The 25,742-nt window shown below is 46.0% G+C and overlaps 1 protein-coding gene and 2 long non-coding RNA genes across 5 annotated transcripts in view; 2 read left to right on the top strand and 1 right to left on the bottom strand.

Annotated features, from left to right (window-relative positions):
• The window catches only part of LOC121133281, a 48,783-nt gene extending 43,315 nt beyond the window's left edge, over nucleotides 1–5,468 (top strand). Inside the window, exons 3-4 of the long non-coding RNA XR_005870100.1 lie at nucleotides 3,263–3,354; nucleotides 5,183–5,468. This is a non-coding gene — a long non-coding RNA (uncharacterized LOC121133281). The remainder of the gene's footprint in view (nucleotides 1–3,262; nucleotides 3,355–5,182) is intronic.
• Paqr8 (progestin and adipoQ receptor family member 8) overlaps nucleotides 1–10,702 on the bottom strand; it is a 40,128-nt gene extending 29,426 nt beyond the window's left edge. The window contains exon 1 of one of the 2 annotated variants that reach the window (XM_013115154.3): nucleotides 10,560–10,702. The gene's annotated coding sequence lies outside the window, so the exon portion shown is untranslated. The remainder of the gene's footprint in view (nucleotides 1–10,559) is intronic. The other variant, XM_013115155.3, reaches the window with a different exon arrangement.
• An 80-nt stretch (nucleotides 10,703–10,782) lies between these two features.
• On the top strand, nucleotides 10,783–15,702 carry LOC110341273. Of its 2 annotated transcripts, XR_002383152.2 has the most exons (5): nucleotides 10,786–10,897; nucleotides 10,978–11,177; nucleotides 12,668–12,754; nucleotides 14,800–14,895; nucleotides 15,563–15,702. It is a non-coding gene; the product is annotated as an uncharacterized LOC110341273 (long non-coding RNA). The 2 variants fall into 2 exon arrangements; XR_005870115.1 differs by having other exon boundaries at nucleotides 10,783–11,177.
• The last annotated feature ends 10,040 nt before the right edge of the window (nucleotides 15,703–25,742 follow it).

The raw sequence follows: 25,742 nt of genomic DNA, 5'->3' as shown, positions 1-25,742 counted from the left end.
GTAATTATAATCTGCTAGAGATCGGGGAGGGTCTCAAAGGCATTACTCCCACTTACAGAGTCACCAGTGAGCCTAGCTCTGGACACCAGCACAAAGGGACATGTGTGGATGCACTGCAAACCTGACTGTCAGTTGAAGTCATCCATGACAGACCAAACTTTCTGTTTGGAAGTTTGCTAAATCAGCCGAGTTTAGTAACTACTAATTATACCCTGCCCTTTATTGATGCACACAATCACAAAGAGCTATAGATTTGCAGTGTCTTCAAACAGTTGTCACCCCAACCCAAAGTAAAACACTTCTAAATTTTGTTGACTTGAGGAGTTCAGATTTGTGGGGATTACAGCATATGAAACAATGGAATAAAAAAAAAACCCAATCACTGAAAATACCCTCCTAACCCTATCCTGTGCTGTTGACTCAGGAAACCACTTACACCAATTCAGTCGCCATTAGAAACTCTTAACTTTTAGCATTTATTTAATAAGGAGCTGAGCTGGACAGGAAGCCTGACCCTGAAGTAATTCTAGGTTGGATATTCAAGAGCCCTTAACTTAAAGTTAAATCAGCATTTCAAACTCCATGTCCCATCATTATGAAGGAATTTATGGTATCAGCCCTGATCCAGACCAACTTCGTTCATTTGTAAACTAGAATGACAACTCTCCCCTCATATTGCCATGAGGAAATACAACTAAAGTGTATCACATAGAACCTGGAACACAGCTGTTACTTGGTACATGTTTCTATGTTGTGCATTCATATCTCACTTGGAACTCAGTGAGTCCTTAAGACCAGCGGTTCTCCAGACATAAGACACATCACATAATTAGACACTTCAGTGTTTTCTATTTCACATGGCAAGGTTTTTATGCAGCTGTCGTCTGCCACACTGACTTGATGTGTGAGTGGCTATATTCTTGTCATTGATGCCTACTTGTCCTCTCGTATATGACCCCTACTTCTGTAAATGTATTGTGACAGTGTATATCTTAAACAAAAGAAAAACTATAAGTAAAAAGTAAAGAGGAAAAACATGGCCCAACACAAGTCTAGGAATTAGTGTTATTATTATGTAGTGCTGACTGAAAAGCACTGTGTGTGTGAGAGACAAAGAGAAAGAGAGAAACAAGGAGAGGGGTAAAGATGGAGAGAGAGAGAGAGAAAGAGAGAGAGAGAGAGTATTATGTTTCTTACTATCTAGTTTACTGTTGAGGACTTATTAAGTGGTCAAAATCCTTGAAGTTGAATTAAAATTCCTTGCCTGAAGTCCATCTTTGCTGCCTGATGCCATTTATATGCCAACAACATCAATCTACCTTTTCTTCCATTACCTCTATGTCAGAGTGACTCTCCAGCTTCAAAGATCTAAAACTATTAACATCCTCGGTGAAGCAGAAATTTGTCAGTGAGTCTGGGCCTGGTGGCACAGGCCTATGATTCTAGTTACTTGGGAGGCTGAAAGTTGCGGGGGGGGGGGGGAGTTATAAGAAAGGGAGGGGACAGGAGAGGAGGAGGTCAGGAGCCCTGTGAATTGGGGATGTGGGGGGGTGTTAAAACCTGGAAAATATTAGCAGCATTTCCTGAATTAACCCAAGCCACTTGTGCAGACCTGACAAATCAGACCTACCTGAAACGTCACCTGTCTGCATGGCATATCGTGCACTGTAGCCATTTCAGTATTCGCCCATGCAGGAAACAGATTCCCCTTTACCGGAAACTCCAGAGAATACTGTTAATGCCGTGTTCTTGCTTAAGTGCAGGACTAGGACAGCTAAGGTATTCCTTTTGCAGAACATATATTTTGTAATTTGGGTATCCTTGCCTTCCATTGCTATTTCATGTTATCCTCTGCTTAGAGTTCCATCAATTTTCTTCTTGAACAAGTCCAAGAATAAAATGAGAAGAAGACTTTTCCCAATAAAAGGTTCCATTCTCCACAAAGTCATTGTTTTTGGTGGAGTATGTGTATTTCCTTTCCATCTGCAATTGGAGTAAGCACAGCCTCCCTGTAGTTTCCAGACTAAAGCCCTAGTGGATACTCTCTTGTACCAAAAAGAGCAGGTGCCACAGATAGGGCAAACACACACTCAAGACACAGTGACAAACTGCAAATGCTCCCTTATTTACAGATACAGAGTCCGTTACTTTACTCTTTCCCCTTTTAATCTTTGACAACATTAGCTGAGAAGGGTAAATGTCACCACCTCTGCTGCTAGCGGTGTCTCAAGATCCACACGGAGCCCTCTTAAACCAGTAACCGTGGCACTGATCTCCTTCACCTTCATAAAGGCCTGGGAATTGGGTCAGCCTAGGTGGGGATGTCTGCCTTGGTCATTAGGTTAGCTCTTCTTAGAATCTAGATTATTGTCACACCTGTTGCATATTAAAACTTACCCTAATTATTGATTGATTCATTCGATGACTATTGCTCTGATGTGGCATTGAGTCCTCGTCACACAGGAAAACAGGGCTAGTCTGTGATAGTTAAATCTTTATTTTTCAACGTGCCTGGGCTTCTGAACCCCCTGTGAGAGACACACACCTCTGTGAATGCCGGTGAGAGTGTTTGCACCCTCGTATCTCTCTCTGCTTCCTGACTGCAGATATAATGTGACCAGTTCCCTCACATGTTCCTGGTACCAGGCTTCCCGGCCATGATGGACCGTATCTTCAAACTGTGAACCTAAATAAACTCTTTCTTCCTTTGTAAGTTTCCTAACTGTGTGGGAGCTGGAGGGAGGATGTTTGTGTGTGTGCACACACGTATGTGGGTACATATGCCTGTGCATGAGGTTGCAGAAGCCAGGAGTCAGCATGGAGTACCTCCCTCTATCGCTCCCCGTCTTCCTCTCTGAGACACGCCCTTTCACAGAACCTGGAGCTCAGCTTTAACTAGCTAGGTTGGCTGGACAGCAAGATCCCAACAGTCTGTGAGTCTCTACCCCCACCCCGGCAATGGAGTTGCAGAGACACACAGCTATGTCTGGCTTTTACACGGTGTCTTGGGATTTGAGCTCAGGTCCTCATGTTCATGAAGACCTACTGAGACCTACTGAGCCATCTCCCTGGCCCTCCTCCTTCCTTAGGCTGCTTAGGTATGTCGTCACACCATTGGGAGTAGTAGCTATTGGAGCCTCTTTAGCCTGTAGATGTCCGGGACGCTTATGAAGCAACCCTAGGCACACAGAAAAGAAATAGCTTCCTTTACCCCAAAAGACTTATCTCAACCTGATGGGTCAACTCGCTTAACTTGTTACAGACAGCAGTTTCCTCACCTTTGGAGAAGAGTCATGCTTAACACAATGTGAGATAACATCCAGTTTAATCCACCCGTTCTAATCTTCTGAGTAGGTAAGTAACTAGTGCCCCACAAGTTAGTTCTCTGCACAAACCATGATACATGAAAGCCAGAGAAGAAACTATTTGGGATGGGGAGGAAGAAGGGGACCAGTAAGAAGGGGGAGAGGCGGGAGATGGAGGACAGGGGGCACCAAGAATTTTCTCTTCCTGACTCCCAGGACATGCACCCCCTAAATAAATGGTGCCATGGCATGCATGCACCCCCTAAATAAATAAATATGGTAAAAATTTTAAAAGTCACAGTGATGATGTTGTTGTCCATGCCACACAGGGTGAAGCGGAGCTGTATTTGACAAGGTTTGTGAAAGTACTCTGAAAACTGTTGGCTGAGGCACACACAGAAATGATAAGCAAGGTGAAGGTATCAGAATTAGCTAAGTTCTATAAGACTCTGAAGCAATGTTCCCCTGAATGCAAGCTTTTCTCTACCTGCCACCCAAAATGAAAGCCCAGTGAAACAAAAGTTTGTGTGTGTGTGTGTGTGTGTGTGTGTGTTCACATGGATTTGTGTGTACATACATGCCAATATGCATGCGGAGTCCAGAGTTCACATCTTTATTTCTTGAGACAGGATCTCTCCATCACAATTTAGAGCTCACCGATTGACTACGCCAATGAATTCCAGGGATCCACATGGCTGTATGACCCCCTTCCCCCCCCACACACACCTCCTCCACTCCCACCCCAGTACTAGGTCAACCAATTCCACAGCCCTCATCTTTCTGGGGACCCACACAAGTCTCCCCTATTTCACAGCAGGTACCTTGGCAGCAGATCTATCTCCCTAGTCTCGTATTTTCTATTTTGTTTTCTTCTTTCTTATCTTTCTTCTTTTTTTTTTTTTTTTTTTTACTTTTCTGGGTTTTTTGTTTGTTTGTTTGTTTTGAGGCAAGGTCTCATTGGATATCCCAGGCTGGCAGTCTTCTGGCTTCAGCTTTCCGAGTGTTGACATTATAGTCATGAGCCACCACACCTCAGTCTCCCTCACCCCGCCCCCTTTATATTAAGCAGTCACTAATCTAACAAGGCAGTGACCCTTGCCTTTCAGAATCATCTGAGAAGCATTTAAGAAATCTGATACCGAGGCCCTATCCCGAGCTTCTCAAAGGGCGGTTTGTGATGGGGCTGGGGCACCCCAGGCAATTCTTTTGTGCAACAGGCACAGAGCCACAGGCCCAGTGGCTTCTAGATTTCAGCTAAAAAGTCATTCTTCTTTACATCCTTGTCTACAGAGCTTTGTGCCTTTCCTGGAATGCGCCCTTCTCCCACGCCAGGGAAGATCTACTCGTTAGTTACTCACTCGAGTGACTCCAAATTGAAAAGAGGAAAACAGCAACAAATAGACATCAAAGCAGAGCAGGGTGGTGGTAGGGCATGCCTTTAATCCCAGCACTCGGGAGGCAGAGGCAGTCAGATCTCTGTGAGTTCGAGACCAGCCTGGTCTACAGAACACGTGCCAGGATAGGCTCCAAGGCTACACAGAGAAACCTTGTCTTGAAAAACAAAACAAAACAAAACAAAAAAATAAATAAATAAATCAAAGCAGAGCCCAGGCTTTCCCATCCTATATGGCAGGTCAGGCCATGCAAGGCCAAAAATAAATGGCCAACAGTAATTTGCTAAAACGAAAGGGACTTCTGCAAGCATCCCTTGCAAGGTCAAAGGGTGAGGGAAAAGCAAAGGTACGCTAGTAGACCTCTTTGCCTGTTCACATAGCAGAAGCCCGAACCCTGAAGGAGGAGACACGAAGAAGAACCTTCATTGCTGGGGAGGAAATGGCAGCAAAGTGTCTCTCGCTCTCGCTCTCCTCTCCTTCCAGGTGAAGCTATCCGGAAAAGGGAAGCCCTTTGTCCTCAGAGACGTCTGGGGACCATCCTTCATGACCTGCAGACTACACTCACCCATTCGTCTGGTCAAGCCTGGGCTAGACTGCAGAAGCAACGGCTCGTCCACGCCTGCCCCACTTTTGGGTACATGGGTTGATCCAAATATATAGGTTCTTGGTTAAAGACCCACCATCAAGCCTCTTGGAAGTATGGCCCAAGGATGTTTTTTAAAATTCAAATCTATTAATAGGTCATAGTAAAAGTGATGGCTTACTGGTTTTTGCTGTGTCCTATGTGTTTCATAAAGACTATCTCATTTATTTCTATATTATCTCTTGCAATACATTATTGCAATGTATTGGCATTATCTGAGTATCTTTTGGAGACATTCAGTAATTCATCAAACAATGTTCCCATGGTGAAGCAGAATATCTGGTGATGCCACGATGCTAGCGCAGGCTTATTCTAACACCAGATCTGGGGCTCTCTCCCAGGGTTTCTTCGCATTATTGATGTTTAGACAGCTTTGTGTTGGGAGGGAGTGTCCTGTGCTTTATAGGATACCCAGTACCGTCTCTGACCTCCCATCATCAGAGGCCAGCAGCAACCATTCCTACGGTTAGAACAATCAAAGATATTTCCAGACATGGCCCAGTCTCCAGAGGCGGGCAAGGTCAACCTCCCTCCTCACTCATGGCGCCATTCTAGGTTGATGTGTGCTGTGTATTGTTCTACTGGTATAAGAACACAGGCCATTGCTCAGAAGAGAGACTCCTGGAACAAAACAACAAAACCCCCAGCGCCCCACAGTTCTCCAGGGGAGGATGACATTGCAACAGTGCAACCCCATTCTACACTTACATATCATTATGAGACTCACGAGTGAGATTTTAAGAGAGGCTCTCCCTGAGAAGCACAGGGTGATCTAGTCTTCACAACTCCCCTTGTCTCTATGTCCGAGTGTTAGGATTATTGGTGTGCACCACTCTGCCTGGCCTCTGGGTGCTTTTGTATCATCTCCCTTCATGGCAGCTAAGCCGGCAGTGAGAGCTCGTCCTGAAAGAGCTAGACAACCTCAGAGAAATGGAGGTAGGGGAGCTGCAATGGCCGTTCTTCCTTCTTAACTTGATTAGTTTTGAAATCACCTAGGAGACACACCTGGGCATGTCCTTGCTTGCCCACAGGGGTTTAACCAAGGAGAGAAGATCCACCATGACTGTGGGTGCTGCCCATGCACAGGGTCGAAAAACCAAAAAAAAAAGACTGTCATTTGTTATAAAGTTATAAAATTTCACATAAAGTCAAAAGACTTTTCATATAAACCTTCTAGTAAATAGTTTGAGCATTACAATACCAGACTCCACTCAGTACTTACTTTGTTATGCACACACCATGTTTAACCTTCCTCCCAAGCCCAGGGTCCACACCTGTTATTATTCCCATTTCCCATGTCACTTGAAATCAAAGATATTATCCACATGGTAGAAACAGAGAGAGGAGAAACAACGTGTCCGACAACACGCCTAGACCAGAGGCAAGCCACGGTGGTGTGAAGCTTCTTGCTACATTACCTGAAAAGAAAACTGAGGATTTAGGGAAAGCAAAGAAGAACGAGGGCTACATTCTGGTTCTGTCGGCTTCTTGAACAGTGTGCCCTGGAGTCCTAATGCTAAATGCCTTTTTAGAAGTCATTCCCGCCGGGCAGTGGTGGCGTACACCTTTAATCCCAGCACTCGGGAGGCAGAGGCAGGCGGATCTCTGTGAGTTCGAGGCCAGCCTGGTCTACAGAGTGAGTTCCAGGACAGCCTCTGAAACCCTGTCTCGAAAAAACAAAAAACAAAAAGTCATTCCTTTCCACTTACCCACTCAAAACTCAAGCAATACAAACTGCCCAGCAAAGAACATCAAGGTGAAAGTAGGTTTATTTTTTCAAATAAATTACAAAGTATACTAATTAAGCCATATTTCTAAGTTATTTTTCCTATACAAACTGGAGCATAAACACCCAAATGAAGGTGTTACTTTTATTGATTTGCATCTTAATTATTTTTTTGAGATGTCTCAGTACGTAATTTGACTTGAACTTGCTATACAGATCAGGTTGGCCTCAAACTAACAGAGACCAACCTGTTTCTGTTTCCCTGGTGATGAGATTCAAGGCAATTGCCACTACATCTGGCTGATTTGGAACTAAAATGTCTCCCAATGGCTACTGTCTAGAAGGTTTGGACTGTATTACTGGGAGGTGGTAAGGAAAAGGTTAATGGGGGGAAGCCCTTAAAAGTGGGTCTTCTCTGTCTCTGACTACTGACTACCTTAAGGGTGGGTCTTCTTTGCCTCTGACTACTGACTACCTTGTAGTGAGAGCTTGCCCTGCATGTACTCCCAACCCTGCTGCTCTGCCCTTCCATAAACCGGAATCAACTGGACCAGGTAGACAGAAAGCTCTGAACCTTTCCCAGAGCGTTTCTTCTTGCTTCTAAGTTGATTATTTCGGGTGTTTTGTTGCTGTCATAAATCTGACACAACTTCTGAGTAAGCACGGATAGAAACGCCATATGTTTCCTGGAAGCCCCTGTTTGAACTGCTAATCCTTCAAGAGAATTGTCACTATTTCCATATGTCATTTCATAACCCAGGTTCTCCAGAAACCCGAGCTGGCCTCATTCTGCCTTTGTCTCTGCCCGCTGCAGGTTTGCAGGCACTGGGGCAATCAGTGAATGCACTGCAGCATCTGAAGGCAGTCCCAAAGCAGCGCTCAGGGACCGTTCTCAGCGATGGCAGCATCACTAGATGCAGTATCCAGCTTGTCAAGGGAACGCTTTCGAAGGGGAGAAATAGTCATTTGAACGTACGAATACAGACATACTTATTTTAATACTTGGATAAAGAATTGCAAATATCAGCTGGATTTCTGTTGCAGCGAATAGATACTCTGCTGCAACAATGCTGTTTCAGATTTTTGATGCAAGGGGTCGGGTCATTCAGCAAGCTCTATGTACATGCTTTGCACAGCAAAGCAAGTCCTGATATGATGTTTTGAAATGAAAGCATATTTTTCCTGCTAGTGTGCATAGCTGTTGAAGGTTTCCTTTTCTTGAAGGAAAAAGGAAACTTGAAACAAGAAAAAAAAAACAAACTTAAAATTAAAAAAGCACACCATCACCACCAACAAAATAAAAATCCAGACTGGGCTAGCTGTGGGTGGTGCAGGCCTTTAATCCCAGTGCTAGGCAGAGGAAGGTGGATTTCTGTAAATTCAAGGCCAGTCCAGTCTACATAGTAAATTCCAGAACAGCCAGGGATATATAGAAGACCATGTCTCAAAACAAAACAAACAAACAAAAACTCAGACCCACTAAATGTTAGTTGCCGAAATAGCTCTTGGGGATTGGGGCTGCAGTTTAGGGGTAGAGTACTTGCTTAGCATGTACTAGGCCCTGTGTTTGAGCTCCAATACTGAAAAAAAATACTTCTTGTAATCCACACACTTGTAATCCCAATACTTGGGAAAAAGCGATAGACTGATTAGCTATGTTGAGGCCAACCTGGGCTACAGGAGTCCTTCTCCCAAAAAAACAAAGTTAAGGAAAGAGAGAGAGAGAGAGAGAGAGAGAGAGAGAGAGAGAGAGAGAGAGAGAGAGAGAGAGAGAGAGAGAGAGAGAGAGAGAGAACAGTCCTTGGTTTTCTTAGGGCACGGGCAACTCAGTGTGTGCCCTACACTCACAGTCTAGAAGTAAAGATATTCTTTCCCATACACAAATACCTTCCAATGACAAAGAAATCAGAGTTGCCATGAATCAGTTATTTATTATGCCCAAATAAACTACACATCACAAATAAGCAGCAATATAGGGTAGGTCGACAAGATGCTCAACATTACTTTAAATGAAATGACTTGTACACCCAAGATTAAAAAAAGAAAACAGACAACGCCTAGGTCGTGTCTTTAGATGTGCCTCAGATACCTATCCTCTGAGATGCCAGGGATGGAACAGTTCAAGACATAGGAGCAGGCCATGAATCTCTTCAACAGGGCAATTGTGGATAGTTCCTTCCACAAGGGTAACTTTCTCTTAACCACAGGAAATGGAACCGGCACTAATACAAACACTGACCACAGGACACTAGAACACTAAAGTCTGCCCGTGGAATGCAATGCCCTTGTCGATCCCTCTCGCCCTCCATTTTTTTCCCCTCAGAAGTTGGCTCTGACCGTATAAGAGTAAATAGTACCTGCGGATCATTGCTCCACACACACCTACATTATATGAGTTCTGCCCGAAGCACACAAGGTTAATGTCCCTTATGTATTGGAAATCTCACTCTGTGACTATTCCTTTGGCCACTTTTCATCACCCCCGCAGCGACGCCATTTCTAAGCCAAGTCAGAAATATGTGGTGCCACTTAAGCAAGACCCACCGGGATCAAGGGTCTCTTTTATCACTGGGTACCTACAACTGCTCAAGAAGTTGAGATACTTGGCTGCCATCAGGTCCTGGCAACTAACCGGTAATCCTTCCACTCGGTTCCCAATACTCTTGGACTCGCTGAGTACTGGATCTCCCACTTGTCTTATCTAGGGCTTCTCAATCTACTGTCAAAGGGTGTCCATGGCCACCTCCACTTAAAAGACAGCATTCCCATGGCTTAGTTATCCCCAGCACCGCCCTGCCTGCCACCTCTGCCCCTTCGTGCCTTCAAATCCCTTGGTTCACCATAGCCCTAAGTCAGCAGCCCACGGTTTTCAGCACAACTACCCTCCTCCGAGAACCCTGCTCCACCCTCCTCCAGGAGGAGCTCAGGCCTCGCTCACCTTACTCTTTCCGGGGTTCCCCTCTCTCGGGCACCCCCTTCCGCCCCGTTTTTCCTCTACTAGGCATTCCCCTCCGGGGTTCCGTTCCTCTCTGCCCTGTGGAGGGCGCCCCGAGAATGCGCACGGAGCCCCCTCCCTCTGGATCCTGCCTCTCCTACTCTCTAGGCTCATATACCTTCAATTCATGATCGTGACATCTACCCCAAGCCCCAGCTCCCCAGGCTCCCACCCCCAAGCTCCTCGCCGCCGCCGCAGTCCGGATTCCTTAACCCCAGCCCTTTAGGACTCTGCAGTTCCCCAACTCCATGGTCTGGACTGTCTGTCCTGCATTCTAAAACCCAGTATTGAAACTCCAGCATCGGGTCTCAGCCCCTGCCCCTGGAGTCCGGGCACCTGTCAATGCGGTTCTACATCCTCCCTGCAGAGTCGGATCCGGAGCTCCCGAACGTCGCGATCCTGACATCCCCGCCTCCCGAGCCCTGGCAGAGACTTCCCAGCATCGCAGTGGAGACCTGCACCCTGCCCGCCCCCCACCCCCCGCGACGGGACTCACCAACGCCGGGAGCCGCCGAGCTCCCGCAGCTCAGCCCCGCCAGCCACACTCCTGCCTGGGGCTCCCGGAGAGCTCCCTCCGAGCGGCCGCGACAGCGACCGCGGAGGGCTCTGCACTCGAGAGCGGCGGGGAGGAGGGGACAACCCGAGCGGCGACGCCCAGCTCCGCCCCTTCCCGGCCCAGGGGAGGGCGGCGTAGCCGGGTGCACACCCCGCGGCTGCCACAGCCACCGCAGCCGAGGAAGTTGACTGACGCCGCTTCCTTCCACCCACCTTCAGACCCTCGCGCCCCCCTTTAGCTGCAGCTCCCCGGGGGGCTTTGAGGCGGCAAGGGATGCGGTATGCACTCTGTGTTCTTCCCAAAAAACATTTCCTAAGTCCCTCGGGAGGGAGAGCAACAAACTTATCTGCCATTTCAGGAGCTGATCCCAACCCTGACCTTCTTTTCTCCCTCCTCCCTGGGGTGAACGTTCATGGGAGCCCAAGAAATCACGCGGTGCACCCCAGGAAGGCCCTGAAGACACAGTCTCAAACCCCCGTGCAAGACTCATACTTCTGCTGTGATTGCATCACACAGGTCACTCGGCTGCGCCAAGCAGACCCGTGTAACCTCCATCCAGTAAGTCCTGCCCACATCCGCCAGAGTTGTTCTCACCCACCATGCACTCTGTATTTATCATGATTTTCTTAAAAATCCACTTAGGAAGCAGGGCCATCAGTTAACAAATCGAATTGGCTTTGCTGCTGAAAAGCTGCTTGCGTTATCAGGAAGAAGCGGCGCGGGAAGGTCGGATCCGGGGAAGGTGGTCTGTATCCGCTCTCCCCTAAGGGGTCCATCCTTGCTACTGTTCCGAGACTGCTCAACTGGTTTGTGGACTGCTGAGCTTGGGCTCTTTTCCTTTAAACCCACCCCGTTCCAGCGAAGCATCTAACAATGTTATACCATTCCCAACATTTAAAAATCTGTTATTTGGTGAATCTCCAGCAAAACATGCAGAAGCAAAGCGAACCGTTTACACAGTCGGATTGTTTCCATTCCATAAATGAAGGTGTTTGGAGTCTGGGCTATTATGTTTCAGCTTCACTGGTTTCCCCCATAGGACAGTGAGTGGCCCCGTATGCAAAGGCATGGGTGCAAAAGCTCCGGGGAAGGGGCTCCCGGGGAGGTGGGCTCCCTGTGCAGGTCTGCTGCCTTGATGTCTGCCTCACCCCAGAGATGGCCAGGTTGTTCTTGCATCCCGGAGAGGCAAGGCCTTCCATAATGGCAAGCACTCATTATTTTAGGCAGCTGTACAGCAATGCTAATAGGAAGGGAACTCCTCCCCCTTCCCCCCCCCCGCCTCCCAACACAAACACACTTTCTGCCCAGATCTAATCTAGAATCAGAATGAAAAGTCCCCAAATCTGAGGGTGTACCCACGGGTTCAGTTGAACGGACGTGAGCTGTAGCAAGAGTCAAAAAGCCTGCGATGTACATCTTGGCTCTTGCAGCTCCCTCCACCCCTGGGAGAGCTACTGTCTCTCAAATGTAAACTCTTAAACTGTGGGTTGCAATCCTGTGCTAGGGGATCGAAGGCAGGGCTGCAAAAAACCTGACAGCAATGCAAGATTTCCGAATGTGCAACAGCCGAAAGGGAATTCAAAATCAAACGCGATGGCCTTAGCCTCCGGTGGGAGTCACTTCATGGTAGCCTCGGTTCTTCCGCACACGCGCCCGGTGCATGGTTACATGCCATCACAACACGCGGCCCCAACCAGTATTGCCCGAAGTCCCTTTGCTCAGAGAGTCTCGCGTTAAGAATTGCAGTGTTTTTACTGTGTGCACAAGGTTTTCTGCTCTTACCAAGCACGATAGCTCAATAACCGAAAACAAAGACTTTCCGATTTCTCTGCTGCCTTTCCTCAGCTTGTTAGTGTCGAATTAGCATATCTGAAGATTGTAGGTGTGTTAGAGAGCTTAGTTTTAGCAACTGTTTCTTGCATGGCTGACTCAAATTTCACTTAAGGTCTGTTAAATGAACTTCGGTTGACTTAGGACAGAACTTCCAGCAGTGACTGAAATGTCCTTAGACATGCTTCTGCCACTTTGTGCTCTGTTTTCATGTGAAGATGTGTTCCCTACACTGAAGATCATAGAATCACCCCATGGATCATTCCTGATAAAGACTGAAGATGTTCTACGTCACTGAGTCTCAGGTATTCAGCCAGTGTCACTCACTGTATAAAGAAACAAACGCACCCATCTCATTAGGATACAATTTTTCTTTTGTATTTAATAGATGGTGAAATCATCATGTATACTAAAGAACTGTCTGAGAGTAATAGTCTTCTCATTTCTGTTGGGAGCTGTAGGGAGGGTGGCCTCCTCCATCTGTAGGAGTGTTCCCCGGTTTTCCAGCCATTACAGGCTTGTACCCTGGGGGTGGGGGCGAGTGACTGAGTATGTGGGCGGTGGGCCTGCCCCCACTATCTCAGACAGGCACTGGATAGTTGCAGCATGTGACCTTGTTGTTGCTGCTCATTTCTGGGGCCATCTTGAGTAGAAAGTTTAAGAAGTCATATTTTAATCCTTCCTCATGGAAAATTCCCCTTTTCTTCCAACCTTTCAGCAAAGACAAGTGTGTATGTGAAAACACCCAGGCATTGATATTTGGGTGAGAAGGCCTGTTCATCAATGACCTTCCAACTAGCAATGTGTTTTTCATCATTCATCCAATAACTGGTGTCTGCTAGCTCTCCTCCATAGTGCCAAAAGGTGGTGTGTGTGGAGAACAGCTCCTAGGGGAGAATGGACAACAGTCTAATCAAGTGGGAACCTAATGTACAACCAGACTAGCCAGCAAGGCAAGATGAGCTCACTGGAACAATAGTGGCAAGTCTGTTATGGGGGTTATCAACCACTCTCTGATCTTACTTGGATGGTACTCGACAGGATTCACAGGTCCAATCCAAAGCATACAGCTAAGCAGGCCATAGACCCTTGTGCAAAGCTACAACTGTCGTTTTGCTAAGTAGACATGGTGTATCCATAGCATTCCCATCTAAATAACTATGTGTATGTCCATAGATTAGTGTCGGTCAGAGAAGCATCCCACCCCACCCCCACCCACCATAGTGGTCAACAGTAGCCCCAGAGACTCATAATTGGCCAAAGTATTGGGAATAAGTGAGTATCAAATGCTTAGCCACAACGGGACAACAATACCAACCCTATAAGGTGCAAGGAGTATCATAGAAGAACGAGCAGAAAGAATGTAAGAAAGGAGCGAGAGTGATGGATATCAGTGACTTCTTGGCATGATGCCATTGTTGCATTTCTGAACTTACAACCATGGTTACTTGGACAAGATCTACATGAGATTTCACACTGGCATCCTGTTGTGGAGGGGGTGTGGTTCATGGGGGCCTTGACCTCCGTGGGGATTTATAAGCAGTTAATGGCTGATGGGGATTGAGAGACATTTTCTTCAGTGGTAATGTAAGGAACCTTGGGGAAGCTAATTGGGCAGCAGCAAACAAAACAAAACATGACCTAGGCGGGGAGCTATTTGCTATTTGGTAGGAGGACGGGGATCAACCAGTGTAGGAAGGGTCGAGAGAGGGTAAAGAGGGCTAGTGGTAAATATGATCAAAATATGATCAAAATATGCTCCATACAAAAATGTACTAATGAAACCTATCTTCATGAAGAATTAATATACACTAATAAAAACATTCTTTAAAAAGTAACACATAAAAAGTATTAGGTCTTTGAGAAAGCAGACTCCTATTTTTTACTATGAGGTGATAGACTAGTAGGGGCAGGAAAGATTATTTTATTTTTCTATTTATTTTTATAACTCTCGGGGAAACAGCCCTACTGTGACCTTTTTAGTTTTGCATCGTAAATGAAAGTCTTTGGATCGTTGGCAGCACCGGGGACGTTCAGGATGCTCTTTGGCAGGTGGAAATCCACAGCCCAGCTCATGTCTCTGCGCGGAGCATTCCTACCAGGCACTACTAACATTTTCATTTGAGAGTTTTCTAAGATGTGGAAGGGTGCAAGAGCTGAACTGACAGGTACTCGTCCAATAAGAGGACCAAACTGCTGACCCGTCTCCATTCTGCCAGACACCACTTCTCTTTCAGATTGCCCTTATAAGCCGTGAGAGGCAGGATGGACAAAAGAGTCAATTTGCAAGTTTAGGAACTGTTTGTTCCCAAAGTCTGACAAAATAATTTGACCTGCTTTTTTGTTGCAGGCAAACCAAACTGGCGTTGTTTTCAACAAAACTTCTATTGTGTGCTCAAAGAAAGTGTGAGGGCATCCTACATCAACCTTCGTGCATTTATGCGAGGTAGGACGATGCTGACCTTATTGTGACACAAGGAAAACTGTAGTTTGTGCTTCTAGAACATATATTGGTTTATGCTAGAAGAATTATCACAAGAGCCACTTGTGACAATGTACACAACAAAGATAATTGCTTAAAGCTCTAGTGACCATTGTTTGCTTATCTCAGAGAAGGACTGAGGGTCATTCAGTTTTCATTGTCTTGGTAAAAGAAAAGGAGAGGCGCTTTGCATTCTGGTTGAAAGTGTGAGCTTGGCTGTTAGCCTATCCTGAGTCTGAGACCCATTAGGGCTTGTCAGAGTCTGTGGTCTGTAACTTAAGCCTTCTGTGAGTCAGAGCCTTTATGTGTAGCATGGAAATAATCATCTTACCCACTTGATGTAATTATTTCTAGAATGAAAGAAAAGGCACACAGCACGCACTTAGCATTGTGCCTGGCACATAATGAGGGCTTGATGAAAGCGGATAAAAAACAAGGGGTTGAATGAAAAGGTCCTTCATATTTTCTGCTGGAAGAAAAGATGTATTATTTCAGTGAACCTTGTGGGAGTAACTCAGGGAAACTTGAATGTTAACATTAAAAAACAAAGCCTGAAGTCAGGCCTACCCACTCTTGACACTCTATCATCAGGCTATCTTCATCCTGGTTTTTCTGTTTGGATCCCTTGCAGCTAGGCTACTGGAGAAAGCAAGCCTGGAATCTAGTTTCACCTGCTGCACGTAAAGATTGAAACTGAAATGAAAACAAATGCTGTGGGTTGGCCAGGCAGTGGTGGCGCACACCTTTGATGCCAGCACTCAGGAGGCACAGGCAGGCAGATCTCTGAGTTCAAAGCCAGCCTGGTCCACAGAATGAGTTCCAGAACAGCCAGGGCTACACAGAGAAACCAGGTCTTGAAAAACCAAGAACCAGCCGGCGGTGGTGGTGCATGCCTTTAATCCCAGCACTCGAGAGGCAGAGGCAGGCGGATCTCTGTGAGTTCGAGACCAGCCTGGTCTACCGAGCGAGTTCCAGGACATGGTCCAAAAACCAATACAGAGAAACCCTGTCTCGAAAAACCAAAAAAAAAAAAAAAAAAAAAAAAAAAAAAAGAAGAAGAAGAAAAGAAAAGAAAAAAGAAAAACCAAGAACCAACCAACAAAACAAACAACCCACTGTGGGTAAATCAGGCTAAGATTAAATAGGAATAATGGTTTCCTTGTATCCTGTGTCCATTTTATCTCATTCCACATGAGAGCTCACTTCATTTTAACCTGGAGTTGGTCACTCCTTTTCTGCTCAGAAGATTTTGTTGATGTGTATTTTGTGTATGTGCTTCCATGTATGTGTATGCATGCTGGCGCCTGGGGAGGTCAGAACAAGGCGATACATTTTTCTGGATTTGCAGGCTGTTGTGAGCCAAACAGATACGGATTTGGGGAACCTGGGTCTTCTTCAAGAGCAGAAAGTCTCTTAACTGCTGAGCCATCTCTCCAGGCCCTCTTTTTTGTTCTTTATTACAAATAATTCACAATTTTGGTCCAGGCACGTGGCATGCAACCATAATCCCAGCACTTTGGATGCTGAGGCAGAAAACATCAGTGCAGCCTGTGCAACACAGCGAGTTCACAGTGAGGTCCAGCCTCCAAACATCCAGAGCTGGCATTGCAACTCAGCGGTAGCATGCTGATCTATCGTGAGCACATCCACAGGTTCCAAAAACAAACACCAGCAACAAAACATTTCTGAGAGCAAGTCCATTTATGTAGACAACAGACACAAATAGACATTGCCGTTAGATCCTCAGGAACCCTGGGCTCATCTGCGGTTGGGAAGCCTTGGATCTGATTGTAACTAGTTCCTAGTGTGAGTGTATCAGGAGGCAACATGACCAGCCAGGAACTTCTTTATATTGTTAACAAAACAATGTGAATTCCTAAATTGTAACATTTCTGTGGGTGCTAATTTTAACACCTGTTCCTAAACAAACCCTAAATTTAGGAAATGCATGGTATAATTGGATCACAGCGATCTAACAACAAAGAAGTATGGATGGGGAGGGCCGTCTTCCTTACTTGTCTATAGAAAAATGCAACTAGAAATATTGCAGTGGGTCAGGAGTGGTGGCACACTTAATCTCAGCACTCAGGAGGCAGAGGCAGGAGGAGCTCTGTGAGTTCAAGACCAACTTGGTCTACAGAATGGGTTTCAGGACAGCCAAGGCTGTGACACAGAGAAACCCTGTCTCTGAAAACAAACAAACAGCTGGGCTTGGTGGTGCCTGCTTTTAAAGCACTTGGGAGGCAGAGGCAGGCATATCTCTATGAGTTCGAGGACAGTCTGGTCTACAGAGAGAGTTCCAGGACAGAATCCAAGGCTACACAGAGAAACTCTGCCCCCCCAAAAGAAAAGAAAACAAAGAAATGCTGTGTGTACCCCATCTTGACAATTTTTGAGGGGGTCCCTTGTTCTTAGTCATTGTCAGGGAAAGAAGATAGACAATGCTGTAGCCCTGAGACAATGAGAAGCCTTTAATGAGATTGATTCCAAAAGTGCAGAAGGAAAATTTTTATATTTCACTCTACCCAACTCCAATTCAATCCAGGTAACACATTTATAGGATTCCACAGGGAAATTTCTCAGATTTGGGACTAGAGGAGAAAAGTCACATGATTTCATTCAGAGTAGAAAAAGGAGATGTGGCTCTCTGGACTTTGTCACATACCGCCCCTCCTGTTAGTGTGTTGACAGCTCCTGGAAAAGTACCCCGTTCCCTATAGCTCACATGGCTCAGTCATCCATCTTTAAGTGCAGCTGAAAAACAGAGACAAGGACCACCCTCTGCCCCACTGCAGAATGCAATGGGCCAGAATCTTCTGAAAGGACAGTGTGTTCTGTCCATGACCCCTTCGTTGCAGCCTATCTCTATGAAAACGGCCGTTTTGAACAAGTTCAGCAACAATTGCATTATTCATACTTGCTTCTGGCCAGGCTTCAGAGTTTTAATCATCTAAATAGAAAAAGAAAGATCAATTCAGCAATGACCAGTTTGATTCAGCTCATGTTTACTGAGCCTGTTTTAGCTGCAATGGGGTGAGCCAGTAGCAAGGCAGCAGTTAGAAATGGCCTGCCCACGTGGCCATCTGGAAGGCCTCTCAGAATAGATGCTATCCAGGCAGAACTTGAGGCCAGACCTCAGGACAGGAGCAGAGGCATAGCAATAATTTCGGGGCCATACGTGTATGCCCGAGGGACACCGACATTGGCTAAGTTGTGGGCGTGGTCAAGGATGACATTGGGTTAGGTGAGACATAACATATTGAAGTGAGCTCTCTTGTTGACTCTTACATATCAACTAATATTTCTCTTTTTTACTTCTTTGGCTTCTCCACTGGGCTCTAAGCTGCTATAGACCAAGGTCTGTGTACACATGGTCCTTACCGTCCTATCTGTACGAGATAGCATGTGCTCAAAAAACATTGGTTGAAAGCATAAGTCATACAAAGCTGATGCTTGGCACATTGAGAATCCACTTGGCTCAGGAGTTCATGACCATTTACTCAAGAACCCTTAGAAGCTAGGATGATCAAGACAGGAACTATGAGAAGAGTGTATGCCCCAGGGGTAGAAAGACTGGAATCCAGAATGAGAAATTAAGGAGAAATATGTGTTCCCATTTGTCCTAGTTTGCTTTTTCTGTTGCTATGATAAAACAACGACCGATAACAACTTGGGACAGAAGGGGTTTATTTGGCTTACAGATTATAGTTCATCAGTGAGGGAAGCGAGGGCGGGAGTTCAAGGCCGGAGCCTGAAGGCAGGAATTGAAGTAGAGACCCTGGAGGGATCCTCGTTTATTGGTGTGCTTCCTTTAGCTTGCTCAGTTACCTGCCTTACAGAACCCGGGACCACCTGCCCAGGAGTGATGGACTGAGCCCTTCTGCGTTAATTATCAGTCAGGAAAATACCTCACAGACAGGCCAGTCTGATGGAGGAAGTTCTTCAGTTGTGATTCCCTCTTTCCAGGCGACCTGAAAGTGTGTCACATTGACAAAACGTAACCATAACACCATCTGCAGTGGGGGGAGCGGTGGAGAGATAATGATAGATCGAGCAGGGGTCAATCTGAGTCCTCAGCAGGTCTACAGCTGCTGACCGGTCAAAAATGTAAAAGTGTCACATTGAGCTTTAAGAATTTAGGGGAGGGAGGGAGGAAAGGAGGGAGAGAGGTACCAACCTTTAATCCCAGCACTTAGGGGGCAGAGGGAGGCAGGTCTCTTATTTGGAGACCTGTCTGGTTTAAAGAGTGAGTTCAAGGACAGCTAGGGCTACACAGAGAAACCCTGCCTTGAAAACAATAAACAACAATAAACTGGAATGTTTCTGATAGCTTAAGCAAAATAAAACTTTGCATGTTCATTCTCCCTCCTAAAAGAAGTTTCTGTATCAGCCTTCCCATTACCTTGGGATCCTTCAGCCCTGAAGAGAGCTGGGGAGGAATTTGGTAAGTCACAATGAATATACAGACCCGATTTTATTACATCTTTCACCTCAATGTACCTGGCAATGTTCCACGAACTGCCCGGCAGCCTGGGGATTTTGACCAGTCCCAGGATTTTGGCAATAGCAATGGGAAAAACTAGCAAGAAGCTTTAGTTTTTTTTGCTTTGTTTTGTTTTTACTCTTTGTTCTTTACTCTTGGGAGGCCCACCACTCAGCTCCTGAATAAGCACACAGAATCTTATTCTTACTTATGAATGCCCGGATTTAGCTTGGCTTCATTCTAGCCAGCTTTTTCTTAACCTAAACTATCCTAACTACCTTTTGCTTCTGGGCTTTTATCCTTCTTATGCCTTTCTTTACTCTGAGGCTTGCTGTGTAGCTGGGTGGCTGGCCCCTGAGGTCTATCCATCCTTCTTTCTCTCTTCCTCCCTGACCTTCTCTGTTTTTCTCTTTCTGTTTATTCTCTCTGCCTGCCAGCCCCATCTATCCTTTCATCTGTCTTGCTGTTGGCCATTCAGCTCTTTATTAGACCAATCATGTGTTTTAGAAGGGCAAAGTAACACAGCTTCACAGAGTTAAACCAATGCAACATAAAAGAATGCAACACATCTTTGCAACACTGAAAATAATTTTCCACAGCATAAACAAATGGAACATGTCCTCAACTAATGTTCCACAATAGGAAGCTCTCAGAGAACATGGTCCCTGCAACAGGATAGGATGACTGAGGACTTCCTTAACTGGAGTCAATCCATGAGGTAGAATGCTGTAGCTTTTAAAATTTCTTGGACAACATAACACAGAGAAATGTGAAGTCTGTCTTTCTATAGTATATTGGTTGTTTTGTTTTGTGCTTTGTGTTTGTCAGCTTGACACAAGCTAGCATCATCTGAAAAGAGAGAACCACAATTGAGAAAATGCCTCCTCAGACTGATCAGTAGGCAAGCTCGTACGGCATTTTCATGCTTGATTATTGATATGGAAGGGACCAGGTCACTTGTGGGCAGTGCTATCCCTGGGCAGGTGGTCCTGAGTTGCATAAATAAGCAAAACAAGTAAGCCAGGAGCAAGTCAACGGGTAGCTTTCCTCCATGGTGTCTACTTCAGTTCCTCCTCTCCATGTTCCTGCCTTGAGTTCTTGTCTTGGCTGCACACGATGATGGGCTGCAATTGCACGCTGAAATAAACCCTTCCAAGGTTAGTTTTGTTCAGTGTCCCATCATAGCAACAAAAAAAAGAAACTAATACATATGACTTAGCAAGAGCAGGGAAGGTGAGACAAGCTTTAAGTGTGTGTGTGTGTGTGTGTGTGTGTGTGTGTGTGCCTGTGTGCCTGTGTGCCTGTGTGCCTGTGTGTCTGTGTGTGTCTTGCAAAAAGGAATCCTGAAGAAAGAAATGAGGAAAGTGAAAAGCTTCTACGCCCTGATAAGCCTCTCCACCGATGCAGCAATCCAAATCAGGCCAAATCAAACCAAACTAGAAAAAGCCCACCTTAATGGACACAATGCTCCCAGGTAGCCTTCCAGCCCCCAGGGAGGAAACAGAAAAGGGAGACCAGAAAAACCACAAGTCTAGTTTCTGGGGAGCAGTTTAAATACTCTGTGGGAGTGGTCTACAGCATCCCTGGGTGAGGGGCCATCATTTGGTGTACTTTCTGAGATGCAGCAGTGTTTGGAGGGAGATGGGAGAGGGGGCTTGGGTGGAATTCCCACCATAAAATGCCAGACTCTTTGGGTACATGGACGCTGGTTCATGTCTGGCTTCTTCCTGCTAACAAGGGACGATGTGGGGGATGGGGGAGTCAGGAGTTGCTGGGTCATGTTCAGCGGAAGGTGTGGGTGGAGAAGCATCTGGTTAGCTGCCATCCTGGAAACTTCAGAAGGCACCTGTTCCTTGAGGTGGACAAGGCAGGTTGCTAGGAGAAAAGAATAAATTGTAATCATTGACTCTAATTATACTGACAAAGGTGAATGTGTCAGGAAAAAGAGCAAATAGGTCCTTTATTGTAGCATCTTGGAAAACCAGAGGGTGGAGGTCCCAGCTGCTGGACAGACCAAGAATCCTGAAGAGGTGCCCACTTAAGCCTGGAGAGGTGGCACCAGCATTGATGTCCTAGGAGGTTGGTGCAGGTGCTGGTGTCATCTGAAGGACTCTTTTTGAGTTGACCTTGGCCCAGGCAGGAGTGAACCTGCAAGATATGCTTGAAAATGGGTGGGGTAAAAGTGGGTTCTGGAGACTGTTTTTATCAGAAAGGAAGAGGGAAAGAAATCTGGATGCTATAATGGCATTTCCAGAACTCAACTTCCTTGCTTATAATTGTAAACATTTCTGAAACAATCCTCAATAAGTACATAAGAGAATGACTGCTGCTCATTGATGTGAGCCAAAGTATGGTTCTGATGCTCTATAATTAGTCATACATTATTAGAGTACAAAGCTACAATGAGCTAATTACAGGTGATTGTGGTGGCGATGCCAGGGCTTTTGTGAGCACCCTGTGCTTGTGAGCTCGGAACAGCGACAAATAAGAACCTTCATTTTCCTCTCAAACTAGATGTTAGGAGAGGCGACCTGCTAAAGGCAACCACAGACTGTGTGCCGTGTCGTCATCAGCCACACGGAGGGAGTGGGTGGCAAGGACAGACTTTGTGTTCAGACTCCTGGGAATCTGAGGGTCTTGGAGGCAACACAGTCTAACAGCCAGAGTGCCCTTTCTCTTAATCACTGATGGGCACAGCCAGCTCTAGGAGGCATCAGGAGTCTCCTGTCTTCCCACATGTCTCCTTAATTGCACACTTGACATCTCTTACCCCCACTATTGAGTCAAGGCTGCAAGGGAATTGTGCTGTCCCCTGCAATTTTATTGAGATTCCATGCAGCAAACTGTAGCAGGCTGGGGCCTGGCTGCTCTACATGTTTCTCCTTGTCTTTAGACAGTTCTGATTATGCCTGCTCCCCCTTGTTCCTCACAAAGGACAACAAACTGCTGAGTTCAGAAAGGGAGCACCTTATCAGGCTGCCCTGGGGACGCTAGGAGAGACACAAGGTCGGCACTCACTCAATCTGTGACATTTTTTCACATATGCAGAAGATAGGCCTTGAAAACCACCTTGGTGCTAGGAACATTTTCCTAAGACCTAAGACTAAAGAGATAAGCATACAGCAACCCAACCCTCCCATCTAGGGGAGGAGACATACTTAGGTGAATTTTCACAAGGCGGTATTACAAGCATCAATGGAATGGAACACTGAATCTTAAGAAAACTATGGGCCACGACTCTCTAATCATCTAGCTATTCAGCGTTAGCAGGGTTGGCAAGGCGAGTCATGGAGGAGGTAGCTAAGCTCCTGGCAAGGTGGGGAGAGGGCTTTTGTAGCTGAGGACGGCATGTAAAGGATAGAGATGTGACAGCATGATGATGGCCAGAATGTCCAGGCATACCTTGCTCGCCTTCTCAGTATGGAAGGAAGAAACTGTGACATCACCACAGAAGAGTTTACTGTTAATCACTTTGTCACACGCAGGGAACACATGGAAGTGAGCAAAGACAATCCAGGGCCTGTAAAACCTTCAGTAGATTGGGTGTTTAAGAAAACCTTTTTTGCTGGGTGGTTCGTGGTGCATGCCTTTAATTCCAGCACTTGAGAGGCAGAGGCAGGCAGATCTCTGTGAGTTCAAGGCCAGCCTCGTCAACAAAGTGAGTTCCAGGCAGCCTCCAAAGCTACAGGAAGCCCTGTCTTGAAAAACCATTTAGAAGAAGAAGAAGAAGAAGAAGAAGAAGAAGAAGAAGAAGAAGAAGAAGAAGAAGAAGAAGAAGAAGAAGAAGAAGAAGAAGAAGAAGAAGAAGAAGAAGAAATTGAGACAAGACCAGTCAAGGAAGCAACTGTGGTGGCGAAGGTGAGAGTTGCTGAGAGCCTGGAGGGTGGTGAGGATGTGGTTTGGAGGACAGCCAATGCTAGAGCCAAGAGGTATTTAGAAGGAAAATAAAATATCATCTTGTAACTATGTAGACATAGGGGGTCAGATTTCTATACTATTGTACTGGCTGGTTTTGTGTGTCAATTTACACAAGCTAGAGTCATCAGAGAGGAAGGGGCCTCAGTTGAGGAAATGCCTCAATGAGATCCAGCTGCAAGGTATTTTCTCATTTAGTGACCATTGAGGGAGGGTATCATCCTTGGGCTGGTGGTCCTGGGTTCTATAAGAAACAAGGGGAAGCAAGGCAATAAACAACAATCCTCATGGCCTCTACATCAGTTCCTGTACTGACCTTCTTCAGTGATGAACAGCGATGCTGAAATGTAAGCCTAGTAAATCCTTTCCTCCCCAACTTGCTCTTTGGCCTTGGTGTTTCATAGCAAGAATAGAAACCCTAAGAAAGACAACTATGTACTCCCAAAATTACCTGACTATCCCTTAGGTATTTGTCATGCTACTGGGTAAGTTTTTGGCTGACATCTCCTATACAATTCCATAGAGGCTGATACCAGGTGCGTCTTGTTCACCATTATGCCCCAGCCTACAGCACAGTGCCTGATAGATACAGAGCTGGGGAAGAGGTTAGCTCAATGGATAGCAAATGTCCCCCTTATTTTACTCCATCTGTTTTGTTTTCTAGCCACCCCTGTGTTACAAATAGCCTTCTGTCCACTGACAATTTCCATACTTATAGTATCAGAATAAGACTGTCCCCTGGACTCCAGCTGGATCTACAACATCTTTCCTGGAGATATCGTAGACACCTAAAACCCAGCAGGATGGATATAAAACCGTAAGCAAAGACTCAACCTCCTTCCCCTTTCCTTCCCCCTTAATTGATAGTTTCCCTAACCACCAGTGTGTGATGGTCATTCTTTATGTCATTTGTTCGTTCATTCATTTGTTGCCTTGTCCAGAAGTTGGTCAGCCTTTGAGCTTTCTTGTTGTTGAAATAGAATCCATGTATCCTAAAATTCACCATTAACGTATAGAGTTCACCAGTTTAGGGCATTATGTTATCTCAACCATCACCATCATCCACTCTAGATCATTTCCATCATCTCCCGACAGAAATTCTTTATTTTCTGATCTGAGCTTAGACCGATGGTGTCTTAGTTCTATTGCAGTGAAGAGACACCGTGGTCAAGGTAACTGTTACAAGAGAAAGCATTAATTGGGGACTTGATTACAGTTGTAAAGGGTTAGTCCCTTGGTGCTGGAGCAGCAGCTGAGAGCTTGACACACTGAGTCACCAGCACCAGTCAGAGAAAGAGACAATGGGCCTGGGCTGGGTTTTTGAAACCTGAAAGCCTGCTTCCAGTAACATATTTCTCCAACAAGGCCATACCTCCTAATCCTTTCCCAACAGTTCATCAAACAGAGACAAAGAGTACAAATGCATGCGCCTACAGGAGGCATTTTTTTAATCATTTTTTATTTTAATTTTAAATAGCTTGTTTTACATGTCAATCCCAGTTCCCTCTCCCTCCCCTCCTCCCGCACTCCCCTTCCCCCCTACCCCCCCACCCTATTGCCAAATCCTTCCACATAGGGGATATCAGAGTCTGTCATTTTACTCTGGGTAGGGTCCAGACACTCCCCTAAGAGTCCAGGCTGAGAGAGCATCCCTCTTTGTGCTATAGGCACACGATGACTGTATTCCAGGGATAGACACTGATCCACAGCTCAAGGCCCCATAGGTTGCCCAGGGCTTCTCGCTGACACTCACATTTGGGGGATCCAGATCAGTCCCATACTGGCCTCCTCACTGTCAGTCTGGGATCCAAGAGCTCTCCCCTGTTCAGATCAGCTGTCTCTGCTGGTTTTGCCAGCCCATTCTTTGCCAATTTGCTCATCACTCCTCTCTCTCTGTCACTGGGTTCCTTGGGTTCGGTTCAGTGATTGTGTGTTTGCCTCTGCTTCCATCAGTCACAGGATGAAGGCTCCCGGATGGTTATAGACATCAAGTTCATTATCAGGAATGGGCATTCGAGGTGGTCTCTCCACTATTGCTTAGCTTGCCAATTGGTGTTATCCCTTTAGATCACTCGAGGTCGCTCTGGTGCCTGATCTGTATTCGATCCTATGATTCCCTCTTCCCCCTATTCTACCGCCACCCCCTCAACTTCCTGTTCCCCCATGACCAACTCTCTTCCTCTTCACCCCTCTCTTCTTCCCAGGTCCCACTCCCCCCCACGCCTCGCCGTGTTCCCCATCCATTCAGGGGATCTTGTCTCCATCCTCTTCTCTTGGGTACTATGCATATGTGCATATCTTTTAGGTTCTTTCCTGTTTCCCAGACTCTCTATCAGTGGAAGTGCAGACTGGCACTATCCTGATCCATGTCTAAAATCCATATATGAGTGAGTACATACCATGTTTGTCTTTT

The sequence above is a fragment of the Mesocricetus auratus genome, unplaced genomic scaffold, assembly GCF_017639785.1.
Source record: "Mesocricetus auratus isolate SY011 unplaced genomic scaffold, BCM_Maur_2.0 Super-Scaffold_100021, whole genome shotgun sequence".
Classification (NCBI taxonomy): Eukaryota; Metazoa; Chordata; class Mammalia; order Rodentia; family Cricetidae; genus Mesocricetus; species Mesocricetus auratus.
The sequence above is the reverse complement of the archived record's forward strand: the minus strand, read 5'-3'. Positions and strand labels throughout refer to the sequence as shown.